At 39.8% G+C, this 18,121-nt stretch overlaps 1 pseudogene; it reads left to right on the top strand.

Moving 5' to 3' along the window:
• The first annotated feature begins 1,125 nt into the window (after positions 1–1,125).
• LOC114220903 (putative fatty acid-binding protein 5-like protein 3 pseudogene) lies at positions 1,126–17,587 on the top strand (annotated as a pseudogene).
• Positions 17,588–18,121: the final 534 nt, after the last annotated feature.

Raw genomic sequence — 18,121 nt, forward strand, 5'->3', positions numbered from 1 at the left:
AGAAAGTTTCCATGTGAATAAACTCTCTCCTGTCCAACCCCATATCCTCTCCTTCCCTCCAACACCCTCAACACTGATGCCCATACATGTGCTCCTCTGGCTCCTTCCAGTAGGTATCGGTAAGATTTGGCACTTTGTGGTGAGGTATCTGTTTCCTCTTCACTCACCTGACCCTCATTATTGTTTTGGAGGCAAGTCAGAGATGCAGAGATAGGCTGGTGTCACTTTGCCTCTGCCACATGTGAGGTCTTGGCATGTTTTCAGCAGGGGATGATGCCTTCTAGATTCTTCTATAACAAAAAGGAAGGGCAGGGGGACTCAGCTGACCTGGGGGATTTAGGGACATCTGACTCTTCAAGACCCATCCTCTGACTCAGGGTCCCACTTTTTCTTTAAGACTGGAGACCTATCAGTGCTCACTCATTCTCCTTGGCAATTCTACCATTCTCATGACAATCCTGAGCCAAACCTCTCAGTACGGTTTGCTCATAGACTATAGGATATGAAGATGGCATGGGGCCTTTTAGCTTTCACAGAATGCTCTGGCTTAATGTTGGCCAACTTGAGCCTTTCTTCAAGGCTTTTAGGACAGGCAAGGCCAGAATTAGGGTGAGGCAGGTGAGGCATTCACCTCTGGTGCAAAATTTAAGGGGGTGCCAAAAAACTTTAGTAGCCAAGGAAAATATTTTAATGCAATACAGTTAACCCTTGAGCAACATGGCTTTGCACTGCATGGGTGGTTATATGCACTTACTTATTATATAAGTAGTTATATGTAGCTTTTTTCCATAAATACACTACAGTACTGTAAATGTTTTTGTCTTCCTTATTATTTTTGTAATAACATTTTCTTTTCTCTAGCTTACTTTATTGTAAGACTACAGTGTATGATACATATAACATATAAAACGTGTTAATTGACTGTTTATGTTATCATTAAGCCTTCCTATTAACAATAGGCTATTAGTAGTTAAGTTTTTGGGGAGTCAAAAGTTACACATGGATTTTTGACTGCATGGGTGGTTGGCATCCCTAACACCTGCATTGTTCAAGGGTCAACTGCATTAAAAAAGTGAAAATCAATGCAAACCATACATAATGAATAAAATATAAAAATGTTAAATCATGATGGAACTAAAGCGAGTTAAACTATTATTTAATTTGATTAATGAGTATCTTGATGCCCCCTTAAATTTTCAGCTTGCCTCACCCAAATCCCAGCCCTACCAGCAGGTAACAAAAGCCAGTCAATTCTACAATATACACATGTATTCTTGTACCAGTGCAAGGGCTCCTGTCTAGACCAGTGCTTTCCCTTCCCCTGTACCCCTTGCAGTCCAGTCAGGTGAGAGTCTCAGTCATTGTCAAGCTCCATAATGTCAGAAATTATCGCTGTTGACCACTTGTCATCTACTGACTGGTGAACAGTCCAGTTCCTGAAGCCCATTCTGAGCTTCTGCTTTCTTGGTCTGCTATAGTTATCAGTTCATGAAGCTATCCTAGAAAGCAGGCATCAGAGGCAAGGAGAATGAGGCAGGGACAGAAGTATATTCAACAAAGTGTTTATTATTGAGCTGGTTATTGCTGAGGGCACCTAGAGTGTAATCCCCTTGGGATCTTCTTGTCTGGAGGGGAAGGCAATTATCTCAGAAATGAGAGTTTTTCCTGGGGGTGTGAACATCCCTGGGCCTGCTGCTGCTGAACTGGCTTCCAAGGCTTGGGGGGATCTCAAGGAGAAAAGCAGAGGGATGCTGCATCTTGGACTGGAAATGGGATGCGGTCTGTGCCACAGGAGCTGTGACTGAAACCCAAGGGGTGTTGAAAGGATGTAACGTGGGCTCAGGAAGCACTTGGGCTTCCTTTCCATGCATGCATGCATGTTTTCACTCCGTTCTCTATTTGTGAGGAGAATGAAGAAAAACAAACTGTATTTGATTCTCTATGCTTGTACATCTTTCTGGCTGAGTAAAAATATTTTAAGATTTGCTATGAACTCTGTCAGTGATCAGGCATTGCAGCAAAAATTGGTTTGGATACCCACAGCTTCTCTCCCTTATTCTTTCCTAAGGGATGGTGGAGCGTACTGATAAGGTGCACGGGCCCTACGAATGCTTGGGTTTGAACTGTGGCTCTCATACCACTTAGCTGTTTCATCTCATGCAAGCTAACTGAGCTCACTGTGCCTCAGTGTATTCACCTTATAGAGTTGCTTTGAGGATTAAATGAGTTATAACATATGATAGCTTGCACTTGTGCTGGGCACAGACTAAACTTTCCATACATGGCCTGTAGGCCATGTTTCCTCTCAAAATCCTTCCATATTTATCCACTGGGTCCTTTTGTTTCTTTCCCAAGCACCCCCAAGTGCCATTCCTAGTTGTAATGGCCCCTGTTCTTCTGTTCTATGTCTCACCTATTAAGTTTTCCTGTTTTGGCCTCCTCATCCTTTTGGTCAATCAATCAATTGGTGAGTGTTTACTGAGACTTTGTGGCCCAATGCCATGCTAGGTATGGTAGGAGATACACAAGAAATATAACACTTGGTTACTGCCTTTCAGGAGAACTTGCTTCTTGAGGAGATGAGATTTGCAACAGCAAATATTACATAAAACATAAAGAATATTCTGAATTCATGTGTTCATAGGGGCTTCAGGAAAGAAGGTTCATCACACACAGAAACTCTTTTGGAAAAGGTGAGACTTTCTTTTGGAACTGGACAGGTGAGTATAATTTAGTTCAGCAAGAGAATGGTCCAGAGCAACACTGTTTGGTGCATTTCCCTTGTTGGGTTCTGGGCTTGATATCAGTGCTCCTCCTGAGGGTGTGCAAGCCTGGTGAATTGGGCTCCTCAGGGAAGTAACTAACCAAGGCTGATTGGGCTTTAACAGATCTTTCTAACATTTCTTCTTACCACTGCTTAAATTTCTCCAAGAATATTCTAGCTTGGCTTGTGAGACTTTGGGTTTTCAATTCCTGTGCACTTTCTTGTGGCTATGTGGATTGATGCCCAATGGAGTTATCTAAACTCATAATCTTGACTCCTGGTTTTTTGGGATGGCATCTTTCTAGTTAAGTTTTTGGCAATTAACTTGTAATTCATTCATTCAGTCATGTCATTTTTATTTTGACTATAAAGCCACTTATTGGAGATAAAAGTGCTCCAATCTTATCTTTTTTCCCTGCACACTAAAAAATATGATTAAGGAAAATAGAATTTATTCTGTTCTTATGAAGTAGTTTTCTTACCAGGGAATGGGGTGTGTGTGTTGAGTGTGTGTGTGTGTGTGTGTGTGTGTGTGTGTGAGAGAGAGAGAGAGAGAGAGAGAGAGAGAGAGAGAGAGATTGAGAGGGGAGACTAAGTTCACATGATGAATAAGAGAACCTGTTAAACTGACGTGGCTTCTAGAAGGGCCTTTGTTGTTGAGCTGCAGAGCCTGGGCAAGATCTCTGGTGTGGGTGGGAACAGTGTGGCTGAGAACTTGACCTCCTGCATCTCTGAGACACCATGGTCACGGACCCTTAGAGAGCCAAGGTTTTAAAAATCAGGATAGTAGTCAGTTTTAAGACCCCTGTAATAGATAAAGGCATAAAGCTCCCACTCCATCCTTGTTCCTTCTTTATCTCAGTTCCTATTTCTCTTCACATCTTTTTTTCTCAGTGGCATGAGAAATAGCTTCCCATTACCAGCCATAAAGCATTTTGGAGACATCTGTTGTAGTCTCCTTAGCCCCATATTTCAACAGAACACAGAACACTCCCTATTTTCTTGGGTTGTTCTCAGCTGGCCCATTTTTCCTTCTAGTCACATTTGTCCCTCTCCTGGAGCTGCTTTGAATCTTCAGGTGTCACTCATTTTTGGATTCTGGAGTCAGGACACTGCCCAAAACACAAGGGTGTCCCAGAGTCACACACAACATTGTCTCCTTCCACCACACTTCAGTGTTAAGTGTTCAAGGACAGCTACAGAGATCCAGTCAAAGGCCTCAATGAATTCACTGTGGAGAAGTAAAAAGGATAGAGGTAAAATGTAACCTATTTCAGGAAAACAGGTCAAACAGTGGGTGTCTGAAAAAAATGAAAAGACAAAAACAAAAACAAAAAAGAGGGGCAATCTTCCAGGTTCTACTCGTCTGACTTTCTGAGAATCTGGCTGACTTTGGCAGGCAAGTGTGTGATCACAGGGTCTGGGTTTCGCTCTGTTTCTCCCAGGTGCTACCATGTTGCTGCTGGAAGTTCTATCTGAGATAAAGCTCCATTGAAATCAATTTCATTTTGCAATGTTTAGATGGTCAGGGAGGTTCTTCCAACTCCTCTGGTAAAGGTGAAAGGCATGTCAGTAGTCTGTTCTAATGAATTCTGTGACTTTGGACAAGTCCCTCTTGGCCTCAGTTTTCCTGGCACTACAATGAAGGATTTGAATAGATGATCTTGAAATCCCCTCCTCACTTTAGAATGTTTGATTTTATGAAGCTGTCACTCTGCACTTTCTGTAGTAGCATCCCGTACCAGGAAAGCACTCTGAAGAACCCATGGGCGTTGAAAGAGCAAGTCCATGTGACAGCTTGAGTTGGGTGTCAGTTTAATAAACAAAGGGCTTGGAGGAGTCAGCCAGTGAAAATCCTTTCCTGCAGTTCTTTCCCTGGGTCCTCTTGCCCTTCTTTCCCTAGCATCTCTGGGTGCAAAAACTGTCTACAATCCTAAACTTTAAAATTTTTCTCTAAGTCACGATTTGCTGACATTTACCCTTTTTAAAGCAGCTGTTGTAGAGTTTTCCTGCAAGATCCTCAAAAGTAGAGCTTAGCTGGGTTAAGACTGCTTTATGGGTGGAAGAGATAGTAACTGAGGACAGGGCTGACCCTGGGATCAGGAAGCCGAAAAATGACAAAAGAGGTATCTGGATGCAACCCATGAAGTCATCACCCTTTTCTAGAGCTGAGAAATGTTTTTCTGAAACAATAGGTTGCCTGGAGGCTGAGCTCATGAACCTAGGCAAATTTGCATTATGAGACCTGATCTTGTGTGCTCTGCCAACTGCTATTCAAAAATGCTAAATTACATATGCTATCTAATGCAACAATTGAACTTGGCGGGGAGGAAGAGAACAGATTCCACTGTCGTGGAGACAAGGGCCATCAGCCATCTTTCACCTTTGTTTTTCCCACAGACATAATAAGCAATCTCTTACTATGCCTCCCTTACCTCCTGCTTCAGAGGGCTCAGGATTTTGTGTAATAACAGTGAGTGAAGTGCTCGTGTCAACTCAGAAGTAGAGTGGTATTTGAGAGTGGATTAAAATCATTGCAGACCCCAGCAGGAAGAGATATACCTTGCATTACCAGCAAAAAGAAGCTTACTTTATTACTTCAGAAGGAGGAAAGAAGAATTTCTCCCTGCTCAGTGACAAGCTCAGCCAATAAGAAAAAACCACAACTCAGCTAATGAGAAATCTTCAGCACCTGGAACTCTCTCTATCCTCCAATGGACTTCCATTCAAAGTACCACCTCCCAACGTCCTTCTTTCCTCTTCTATAATATTCCTTTCCAGGGCACCTGGGTAGTTCAGTCAGTTGAGTTTGACTTTTGGTTTCAGCTGAGATCATGACCTCGTGAGTCATGAGATTGAGCTCTGTGCTCAGCAGGGACCCTGCTTGAAGATTCTCTCCTTTTGTTATTCATGAGCACCTTCTTTCTCTCTAAAATAAATACATACATCTTTTAAAAAAATAATGTTTTTTTCCTTGGATTTCCAGACTTGCCTATGGCTTGCCATAGCTTGCATGTCCCGAATTGCTATTCCTCTACTATTTCCAAATAAGCCCATTTTGCTGGTAAAACTACTGGTCATTTTACTTTTGAGGCCCACAGGTGAAGGAAACATAACCAGGACTAAGATATGGAACAGGAGCAGCAGAGTACCTTAACTTTTCCACAGTCTTTTATTGTTCTTATAGGAATTTCTTGGTTGAGAAGGATAATGTTCTTGACATCATGAGAATACAAACACACCATCACTAGACTCAAAGTCCTAGGCTTTGGTGTTGAGTCCTAGCCTGGGCACTTTGAGCTCTGTGCTCCCGCCAAGCAGCAACCACTCTGAGGATGTTATGGGATCTGCTTCTCACACAGGATTGTTGTGTAGGCTGCAATGGTTTATGCTATACAAGCAAGCATATTAATATTGTTTTCCTAAATTACAAAAAAAAATTTTACTTTTGCTATCTCTCATAAGAATTTTTCTTCTTTTTTTTTGGCTAAAATTCTGAAATGATGCCACAGTATTTGCTAGTATTTGTTGGGTTGCTGTTTAATAGCAGTTTCTCCACAGCCTATGCTCATTTTTGGATAATAAAGGGAAAAACATTTCAGTGGAGTTTCCTCCGAAGTTGAGAAACTTTTTTCCCTTCTCTGTTTATTCATGTTGTCCTACTAACTAGCCCATAGGTACTAAGGGATTTACAATGTAATTTGAATAGTTTTATCATATTACATGTGTTATACACATTGATTTAAGATAATTAATCTTAATGAAATACAAAGGTAAATATATTTAAAAAACTTATCTGCTATTTTGGATCTTCCAAGTCTTTACCTATTGCCCACTACTTGGACTATTTAGAGTTAATTTGAAGTCACTTCCTTATGCCTGAAAATTGATGTTTATTTTTTCTTCTATAAAATCAGGATAAGGAAAGACATGTAAATAAGGGTCTCTGAGTCTTTCAGATAGTCTTAAAATGATCAGAATGATGATTCTAAATTATATATTTCTCATCAGAAGTTAAAAAGTATTTATTTGGAGTTTAGGGATTCATGAAATTGAAATTAAGAAAATGAAATTGACTTGGTGACTCTGGGCAGATTTTTCATCTTAAAACCTGGAGGGAGAATTACATTAGTGAGGTGTAAAATATAGTGGGAGGGATGAAGAGTTCATGTCCTTTGTACACATGAGAAGACTGTATGTCAACTTGGTTTATGCAAATATAGGAAGACAGACACACCAATTTCCCACCTGGGAAGTTCCATAATCAGTAGCTACCTATAGGTGCTTGTCTCCTATAAGTGATTAGAAAATTATCAGGTCTGTTTTTCAGTACCTTATCTCCTAAACCTCCTTGTAATTTTTGCAAACTCCCTTCTGTGGTTCTTCCAGAATGATCTCCCCATTCACTCAGTAGGGGAGATTGCTTGATAGATTCAATAACTCCCAATGACCTTGTTCAGGCTACAAAATATTAACTGGGGCTTAGAAAAAGAAACCAGGTGGAATTACATCTCTATCCAAATTCTAGAAGTTTTTATCTGGCTAAACGGAAAGAATGCCAACATGTAATTTCTAAGTCAGCTTTATCCCAAGAGCCTTTTTTTCCTGCCATAAATACTTTGACCTTTCTACACCCATCTAGGAAGCTCAATAGCTACACATCTCTGGGGCATATTTTCTGGAATCAACATTCAGAGAACAGGCAAAGGGTGAAGGCTCATAAATTTAGATTAGCCTTTTAAAGTGGTTGCTGTCATCCTCTCAGACAGAGATTACTCACCATTCTCTGGAGACTTTGGTGCTTCCTCCTGCTGCCTGCTGTGCAACATTTACTTTCTGTCATGATGGCAGAGACAGAAATGTGGGCTATGATCTGTGAGTGTCTCTTTGGCTTTCCAATGAAAATCCCATGTGTGGCTATCTGAAAACCCACACAATCTGTGGAAGGTAGTAGAGTTTTGGCAATCTCTGTTCTAATGTATTTAGAGTTATTTTTTTAAACAGTTTGTTTCTCTTGTTTAGCATTTCTGGATTTTCTGTTTACTGTTTATTCTTAATTGCCCACATTTGTTAATCTGGGAAAGAGAGGGAAAGCTAGACTTTAAAAGTCTGGAAACTGGTGAAATCCTCTTGGTCAAGCTCACAGATAAAAATTCCAGGGATGGAAAGCTCCTGTGGCATTGTACACTTGGAAAAATACTGCAGCTCTGGAGGAAAATCCTCAATTTCCTGTACACAAGGTGACAGAAGACAATGAGGGCAACAAAGACTACTGGAAGTCTTTGGTTGGCCATTAGTGGCTCATTAATCCCATCCAAGAGTTTAGACAAGTCATTCTCAAAGTAGTGTACAAATTAGGAACAGTAGAGTTGAGGATAAGTAACAACTTGTATTTATTTTATTTCTTTAACTCTCTGCATATAGGGCTGAGGGAATAAGAATTTTGGGGGATGGTAAATGTTATGTTCTCATTTTCAAGATCATACAAGATATGAAAATTAGCATGTTGAGATGGTAGCTAGATTTATCATTTTATACTTCATAATGTATATAAATGTTGAATCACTATGTTATACACCTGAAACTAATATGTTGTCTGTCAACTACACATCAATAAAAATATCAGCATGTCAATAGCATTAGCAAAAAAGAGTAATTGGAGGCATTCTGTAAAGGTGACAAGAACGCTACATTAGATGGGAAGCTGTTTATTTCCAATAACTCTAAGGAGAAAATGTAACACTTCCTTGTCAAAGCTCACTTTACCTCCTACAGCTTTTATGTTTCTGGTTGCAAACCTCATTTCTGTATGAACCTGTGATTTCTGTAGACCAGATATATCTGAAATGCAGTGCATTTCCCTGAGTTGTAGTGATAGTTAGTTACACTGCGTTCATGGGCACTTGCACATACCAGAACACACATGCAGTTCCTGGAGCCTGCCTTCCATCTTCCATCTTTCATGGGCATGAGACTCAACAACTGGCAACTCTGATTTCAGAGCAAGAGGCTTTTCTGAGATAGAATTGATCCTCCATTAAAAATAATAAAAGCAGTAAGCCACACTCCCCACGCCCCATTCTGTTCTGCTGGCTCCTCATGCCCACCCACCCATGCCCCAAGTGGCCCCATTCAGCAGCTGGTAGGAAGATGGTCCTTAGTGGAGAGCAAAGGCTTTGAAGGAAGTAAGAGTGGGAATGGGCTCTGCAAAAAGTGGATGCCATGGCCAAACCAGATTGTATCATCTCTTCTGATAGCAAACACCTCACCATAAACACTGAGAGCACTTTAAAAATAGCATAGTTTTCATGTAATCTGGAAGGGAAGTTTGAAGAAACTACAGCTGATGACGGAAAAACTCTGTCTGCAACTTCACAGATGGTGCATTGGTTCAACATCAGGATTGGAATGGGAAGGAAAGCACAATAACAAGAAAATTGGAAGATGGGAAATTAGCGGTGGAATGTGTCATGAATGTCACCTGTTACTTGGGTCTATGAACAAGTAGAGTAAAAATTCCATCATCCTTTTGGACAGGAATTAGCTGTGAGGATGAATGAGCTCAGTTCAGTGAGCAAATCTCTATACTGCTTTTTTTTCCTCCTTTACTATGTCCAATTATTTTTATAACAAACATTTTATACTCAACTATTTCGAAGTGTTGATTTAATTAGGATCATCCCTTTGGCTAGGAAATAAATGTGTTTGTGCTAAAAAAAAAAAGGAAAAAACCTCTTAAAGTCTTATCATCCTTCAAGGTCCAGTCCATTCATTAGTGCAGTTAAAAGCAGTTCACCCAACCTTGATACTAAGGTTTGTGGATGAGTTTGTCCCAGACTGGGTTTGTCTTGGTCTCCAGACTCAGAGCGTTAATGGCTTCCTCAAGTTGATGTGACCACTCAATTCAACTCTGGCCATATGTTGAGGGGTGTGTGTGTATGTTTGTGTGTGTGTGTGCATGCCTGTGTGTGTGCGCATATCTGTTTGCATACTTACATATGTGTTTTGTGTGTGCATGTGTGTGTGTGCATGCACATCACTGGAAATAGTTAAAACTGTCCAAAGCTGCCTCTCCATAAGCCAGGAACACTTCAAAGTGTGACATCTCCTGGGGGATATTGTTGATTACCTTTTGGTGTTCATGCAGACTTAAATCTGCAGGGAAGCTGTGTTTGCCTGTGGTTGTGGGCTTGGGATCCAGAACCGGAGGGTCTGGAATCAAATACCTGCTCCACAACTGACCTGTGATATGACCTTGAGGAAATGGCTTAACCACTCACTTCCTCACTTCCTCCAGCTGTAATAGGGTTACTGTGAGGGCTAATTGAATGAATCAATAATTATAAAGTACTTGGAACAGTGTGCAGCACATAGTAAGTGCTCAACAGTATAAGCAGACAGTATTATTTTTACTGAGAAATATCAGGAAGTTGATGTGGGCAGCCAGCCACTAAGAGTTAAAGCTGAAACTGGACAAGTGTAACTAAGGGAAATGTCATATATTCCACTAGGCAGGCACCATCATGAGATGTGACCAGGTAATAGAAAATGCCAACATTGGTGGAACTTCCCTAGGGGCAAAGGAAAAAAGGAGGAAGAAGAGATGAAGACTTTAAAATTTTTTTTTTAATTTATTTTTTTTTTTTGAGAGAGAGTGTGCACAGGGGATGGGGAGGCAGAAGGCGAGGGAGAGAAAGAATCTCAAGCAGACTTCCTGCTGAGTGGAGCCAGAGGTGGGACTTGATCCCAGGACCCTGAGATTATGACCTGAGTCAAAATCAAGAGTTGGACACTTAACTGACTGAGCCACCCAGGCGTCCTGAGATAAAGACTTTTTTTTTTTTTTAACAAGATGGGAACAGGGAATATGAAAAGCTCTCCATTTCTTGCCTACTTCTCTGCTTTTATTCAAGAGTCTCACACTGCAGAAGGACCCTCTCTGTTCCTCAGTTGACTTGATGGATGGAAGGTCCACCAGCAGCTTCCAAGTCCATGTGTTACTATTCTGCTGTATGCTGACTCTCACTTTCTTACCTCAGGATCAGGTACTCTTCAAGGGCCATGGGAGTGGGAGTCACATGATATCAACATGGTGGTGGGGAAGCAACCTCACGTCTTGGAGATGTGCTGGGCAGAAAGGCCACCGCACTATACACCTCCAGGGAGCATCATTCACTTGGTCCACAGTGGTGGCCTGAATGGTAATAGCCTCTTCTTTATTTGGTATTAATAAATCCATATACCACAACTATTAACCATATGAAATATATCATGTCCACATTCTGAGGTGATACCATTTGATTAAGCAAGTCAATTCTGTAGAAGATCAACTTCATTGTCATGCCAGTATGTCTTTGCCTTTTCACCACTTTCCTAGAAACATATCTTTTTAAAAAAATGGAGCAGATACATTTTTCAGCTGTAGAAGTTATCTGATCTCTAACACAGGACTTTTGTGAGTGTGTCCACCTTGCCTGTGACCTGAGGTGGAGGGAATTTAGCACTCACTTCTTGTCCAGGGAACTTGCTGTGTCTTAAAATTTACAACTTCCTCACCATCCTACCTGATATTACAGTTTTCTCAGCTTATTGCCACTTGGGGACTTTGATTTTCAATTGAATGAGATTTCTGGTGGCATGGCTCTATAAATCATGATCACTATGGCAACAGGAGGACTGTTTTTATCTGGGTGATTGCTGCTTCTATAAACGGACAAGATCATATATGGTCTCCCACAATTTTGGAATATGTATTACAAGGAAAAAGTAAGATACTTTAAAAAACATGTTTTCATCACCTCCTTTTCAGGTGGGGATCACGTGATGCAGACAGGTGGTCTGCTTAAGTAAATTATGATAACATCTGCATTCCTTCCCCACATCTAGCATGTCTCTTACTAAATGTCCCAAGACTATCTGGGTTGTAATTATGAAAATTTAATGCTCAGATTGAACATTTTATTTTCTTTCCAGGATAATAAAAGAAAAATTTAACAGCATTTAAAGATCACCAATGGAGGGGTGCTTGGGTGGCTCAGTCAGTTAAGCATCTGCCTTTGGCTCAGGTTATGATCCCAGGGTCCTGGGATCCAGCCCCACTTTGGGCTCCCCGGTCAGTAGGGAGACTGCTTCTCCCTCTCCTCTGCCACTGCCCCTCCTTGTGCTTTCTCTCTCTCTCAAATAAATAAATAAAAATCTTAAGAAAAAAAAAGATCACCAATGGATCCATAAGGATTTCAAAATTTTGTCTGTTCGGTAAGATAGGAACCAGCAGCAAAGTGATGGTTCTACTAACTTTCACACGTCATTTTGGTATTTCTTTGTATCACCATCCCTATCACACTGATGATCAACACAGTGACTGGTGAACAATAAGTGCTTAAAGTATTTGTTGATTAATTGATTATTAACCAGTTTCTGTCAGTACTTTTTGTTATATTGTCTCTGAATCTCCATGGTCTTGCTCCTCATTGGTGATCCATTGAGGATTCATCCAGATGAAGAAGAGACAAGGTCTGAGGCTGAAGCAGCAAAAGGAGAGAAAGGAGGTGAGGCTGGTGGGAAAGAGGGTCAATTTCTACCCAGCTGGCATACCATGAGCTTCTTCTGGGCTTCCATTTCCATGCCATGAGCATTGAGTAACATGTCTCCCCTAAGGGCCTTTCCAAATCTCACTTCTAGGAGTCTTTTTTTTTTTAAGATTTTATTTATTTATTTGAGAGATAGAGAGAGAGCACAGAGGGAGAGTGAGAGGGAGAAGCAGACTCCCCACTTAGCAGAGAGCCTGATGCGGGGCTTGATCCCAGCATCCTGAGATCATGACCTGAACAGAAGGCAGACGCTTAACCAGTGGAGCCACCCAGGCACCCAAGGAGTCAAACATTTCTGCCGAGCCAGAGCTTATTAGATATACTTGTACTCATGATGAGTTTTTTCTACAGGTCTTTTTTAACTTCTTTCCTGCCCCTATTTTATGTCTGAAATGTTTTTCTTTCTCTTTTGCCTCCCCTTTTGATTTATATTATCTTAAGTTATCTTAAATCCTTTCTGGGACAAGGCAAGAAATTATTTAAAAATTCTATACAAGCGATCACAGCTGAATGATCACCTAATCTCTCTGTACTTGAACACCCTCTTATCCTTTCTGCTTCTGAAGCTAATTTTATTTGGATAATCACATGCTATTGCTGCTAAGGATATTTATAGCCCTCAAAGAGGGATGTACAGTTTTACGAATGTTCTTTCTGAGTCTCTTGGAGGAAAAAAAGGTATTTTATTTAAGAAAAACTTGTTTCATTAAGAGTATTTCTTCTTGGGGCACCTGGGTGGCTCAGTCATTGGGCGTCTGCCTTCAGCTTGGGTCATGATCCCAGGGTCCTGGGATTGAGCCCCACATTGGGCTACCTGCTCTGCAGGAGTCTGCTTCTCTCTCTCCCACTCCCCCTGCTTGTGTTCTCTCTCTGGCTGTCTCTCTCTCTGTCAAATAAATAAAAAAATCTTGAAAAAAATCCTTAAAAAAAAGAGTATTTCTTCTTTGAAGTATATATTATTTTAAAATACCTTGCTCTAAACATAAAATTTCTTTAGTTTCATCAATGTATAGAAACTGCTATGCATTCCCTTTCCTTGTTTATTTTTTATTTGTAAGTTTTAAAAGTTTTTATTTGCAAAGCAGTTGCTAGAGTAATTAGAATGCAGTGAACACATTTGATGGTCTAAGTGGAATGATTTTTTTCCCCCATGAGCCTTTTAAAATGTAAACTTCAAGTAACACTGATCCTGAGTGTGTCAGCCAATGTAACTGATGGGCTCTAACATTTTTACTGCCGTCAGGAAGCAGTTAGCTTAGTTGGAGGAAGAGCATTTTCTGGATGAAGAAGTTAACTGGGCAGTTAGCAGTCTTTCAAGAGTGAAAATAAATTGTTATCCACAGCTAGCTGGTTTTGGCTCTGAGCTACCTCTTTGACTCAATTCCATAGGCCAAAAAGTATAAACATTGCCCTTGACACAGGAGAAAGAGCAACCAGCTGAGGGAATGGGGAGGAGGATGGGGTACAGATGAACTCCTTGAGTCTGGCTCCAGATGCTTAATCAGTAAACTAGAAATTAGAAAAGGCTTTCTCAGGAGGAATGATTTTGTGAGTTACGTCACATGTTTGAGAAAAATAAAGTAATATACTGATCCTCTGGAAGGAAAGAAAATCTCTTGGAGATATAAATAGCAACTCTCAGAAATTTACCCTAGTTGAGGGTCTCCACCCAGAACCTTAGTGAGCCTGAGAAAGTGCCAACCATAAAGCTGGAGGGCCTTCAGATGTTGGCTTTCAGGGCCTGGGGTGCGGTGAGTGAGGCACTTGACTAGAGAGCAAAACTTAAGGAGAGTGCCAAAAAATGCTGCCATCAAGATGAATCCTATTTTAATGCAATATTAAAAAAATTAAAATCAATACACAGAAACAGGACAGTGGATGTTCCAGTGGTGATGTATGTGGTTGGATGAATCTCCGGGGTCTCTGCAGTGGGTTGACAGCTCATCGACCGACCCTTGGAACCTTGACTTGAGCCTGCAGAAGGATGGGAAGAAACTCCTCATATGACTGAGGTTAATTCTTTTGCCTACTTGGCAAAAGAATTAACTTGGGATGGAGACTCAAAATAGAAATTAAATGCATTTATTGAAAAAGAAATTTGTATAATGTTTCTCACACACTATAGTTTGTGAACTAAGGTTCATATTTATTAGGTTGTGCAGTCATATTTTGCCAATATAGAGTTTAACATAATTATCTCTGAATATGTGTTGTAGAAAAGCAGGACTTTTCGGGTCTTGCATACTGCTGTTTCCTCTTGCATAGAGTACCTACCTAAAGAGAGATTAAATGAATGACTCTATATAAGATGGTGGTTTAGACTATTCTACATAGTATAAGAGCCAGCAAGCCTCTGGTTTCCATTTTTAAGAATTAAATAATATCTAATATTAATATATTCCTTTATGTGTGTGCATACAGTAATAATAATGATGAAAATAATAGTATTTGCTATAATTTTTTCAGTGAGACAAGTTGCTATGGACTGAATATTTGTATCCACTCCTCCCCACCCCTTAATTCATATGTTGGAGCTCCAGTATGATGGTATTTGGAGGTGGAGCTTTAGGAGGTGATGGGGTCATGAGGGTGGAGCCCCCATGATGGGGTTCACTTCCTTAGAAGAAGAGGAAGAGAGCTAGCCCTTTCTCTCTCTCTCTTTCTCAGCCATGTGAGGGCACAGAGAGAACGCGACCACATACAAGCCAGGAAACAGGCTCTCACCAGACACTAGACTTGCTAGTGCCTTGATCTTGGATTTCCTCGTTTCCAGAACTGTGGGAAATAAACAAAATGTTGTTCAAGCCACCCAGTCTATGCTATTCTGTTATAGCAGAAAATTATGATGTGCTCCACATGAGTAAGAGGTCTAAACATATTTGTATCACCAAACTGGGCTCCAAGGTTTATCAATATTGTGTCCTTTAGTAAGCTTGCCAACACCTGGAGAAAACTTGAGCTCCAGGGGAAGTGGATGCATCTTTGGGAACACTGTGGCAACTGGGCAAAGGTGGAGAGAGTGTCAGTGTGTTTGAAAATTGGTGATGGGAGGGGGACAAAGGGTAATTTGGTCTGGGAAGTAATAAATGTGATTAGGAAGACTTTGTTAGTGCTGCCTGGTCCTGCTAAGCTAAACACCCTGGGACATGGCCAGGGTTCTGGAAGGTGTCAGCAGATGCAAAAATAAGGCATACAGCTCACACTTGCTATTTTTTTTTTAATGCCTGCACAGGGGTCCTGCTGACCACATTTCCTCAGTTTAGGGGCTGAGACTCCAAGGGGTCTCATCAGTCCCTGTATTCCATAGTCTGCAGGTTCATGAGGCATTTGAAGCACACAATCACTGGCTGCATTTTAAAGCAACGACTCAGTGGAACCTGAAATTTTATATGTCATTGAGGAAGGAGATAAGATCACCTACCTGCCTGGTGGGAATGTGGGGAGCATGAATGAGATGAGTTCTTTGGAGGAAAGATTGCTATAGAAATACAAATCAGGGCTGGGATAATTATTCTTTCTCTGAATTGCCTCAATGGTTAAACAGTGGCCAGTAGATCGGCGTGACACTATGACTTTATTTACAGCAATTTCCCAAGCCTGTGTTGGTGAACCCACCTTCAGGATTTTTGCTATAACTGGATACTGTGTATATTATTATTACCAAATACTGTTAAATTTGGCCCAAATTATTTTTAATGCTTTCATCATGGGAAATTTAAAAATGCATATAAAAGTAGAAAAAAATTGTATAATGAACCCTTATGTATCCAGAACCACGTATCAACAACTAATAACTCATGGTCAATCCTGTTTCTTTCACATCCTTGTCCATTTCTACCCTTACACCCATCCTTCCTCTGTGAATCCTAGACATTGAATCATTTCATCCATAAACAATTAATAGTATATCTTCAAAAGAAGAGGCCATTTAAAAAAATTCTTAATTATAATAACATTATCACAGTTAAAAATTAACAGTATTTTCATAATATCCTATAATATCAAATACCTAATCAGTATTCAAATATTCATAAATATTTTCTACAGACTGACTTCAAATCCTGACAAGTCTATATGTTGCAACTGGTTGACATGTCTTATAAATTTCTTTATTCTGTAGATTCCCACTTCCTTTCTTTTTCCCTCACAATTTATTTGTTGCTAATACTTCATTATTTGTGCTGTATAGATTCCCCCAGTCTGCATTTTGCTGATTGCATTCCCAAGGGAAAATACTTTTCAGTCCCCTTTACTTACAATTACTCAGCTATCCCCAACCAAGAATCCTTTCTAGGTGATGTTATGTGCTTTCATCAGGTGGAACAATGAATTTTTACTATTATCATTATGAATTCATGGATTTAAAGATTTTTGATGTGTTTCAATCCATTGGAACCATCATGATCATCATCATCAAGGTCCAATTGGCCTCACCTTTGGCCAATTGGAGCCATGTCTGAGTCCTTTTGACATGATCCCAATTGTCCTTCATAGCTTTCTTGCCTTCTCGTGGGAAAATATTCTAGCTTTACCATGTATATATTTATATTTATGTGTGTGTGTATATATATATATATATATATATATATATACACACACACATAATGTATAAATACACACACAGATACAGATAAACACACACACACACATACTTACCATGTATGTATATTATCATGTTCCCACTTGATTCCTGAGTGTGGGAAATGGTATTTAGAAAACATTCTCAGCTGTAGACTTCCTCATTTTTTCTATGCCTTTTTATTGAACATAATGTAAAACATAAAATTTTTCTTGAGTTTGTACTGGTATTTCCAACTCAAATTTAGAACTACAAGTTTTTATTCAACCCCATTGATCTTAAGTGCCTATTTCTCTTCTTGCATGCCCAAAATATCAATTCCCAATGGTATTAATGCAGTAACACATTTGCTTATCCCCCCAAGACACACGGAATTGTCTCAGAAAAATAATAACTCAGAAAAATAATAACTCTATCACCAACCATATGATTATTGAAAACAGTTGAAGATCTTGTTTGGCTAATCTTTTAATCTTCAGGTTATATCCCTCTAAGGAGATGCAGTTCAACTGCTGGTTGGACAATCTCCTGAAATAATATCTCTATGTGTGATTATGCTACTTACTTGTTATACAGTTAGGTTCACTTATTTCATTTCCCCCAAAGTTTTAGAAATTATCTTTCACTTCAATATTTGAAAAACTTGACAGGTGAAATAGGTGAAGGGGATTGAGTACACTTATCATGATGAATACGGAGTAATGAGGTATAGAATTGTAGAATCTTGTATGGTACACCTGAAGCTAATATAACACTGTATGTTAACTATATTGGAATTAAAATAAAAAACTTAATAAAAAAGAAATAATTTTAGATTCACGGGAATTTACAAATATAATACAGAGAGATTGCAGGTACCCTTCACCCAGTTTCCTCCAATGGTTTCATTTTACATAATCATGGCACAATATCAAAACCAGGAATATGACATTGGTAAAATGTATGTGTATAGTTTTATGTTATTTTATTACATGGGCAGATTTGTGTAATCACCACCATGATCAAAATACAGAACTATTCTATCCATGATGATCTCCCTTGTACTAATCCTTTATAATTATACTACCTCCTCCTCCCACAATATTTATCCCTGACAACCACTAATCTCTTTTCCATCTCTATAAATTTTTGTTTTGGGAATGTTGTATAAATGGAATTATACCTTATATGATCTTTTGGATTGGCTTT

This window comes from Eumetopias jubatus, unplaced genomic scaffold (assembly GCF_037043125.1).
Source record: "Eumetopias jubatus isolate StellerSeaLion01/CBP00866 unplaced genomic scaffold, mEumJub1_p1.0 scaffold_4, whole genome shotgun sequence".
NCBI lineage: Eukaryota > Metazoa > Chordata > Mammalia > Carnivora > Otariidae > Eumetopias > Eumetopias jubatus.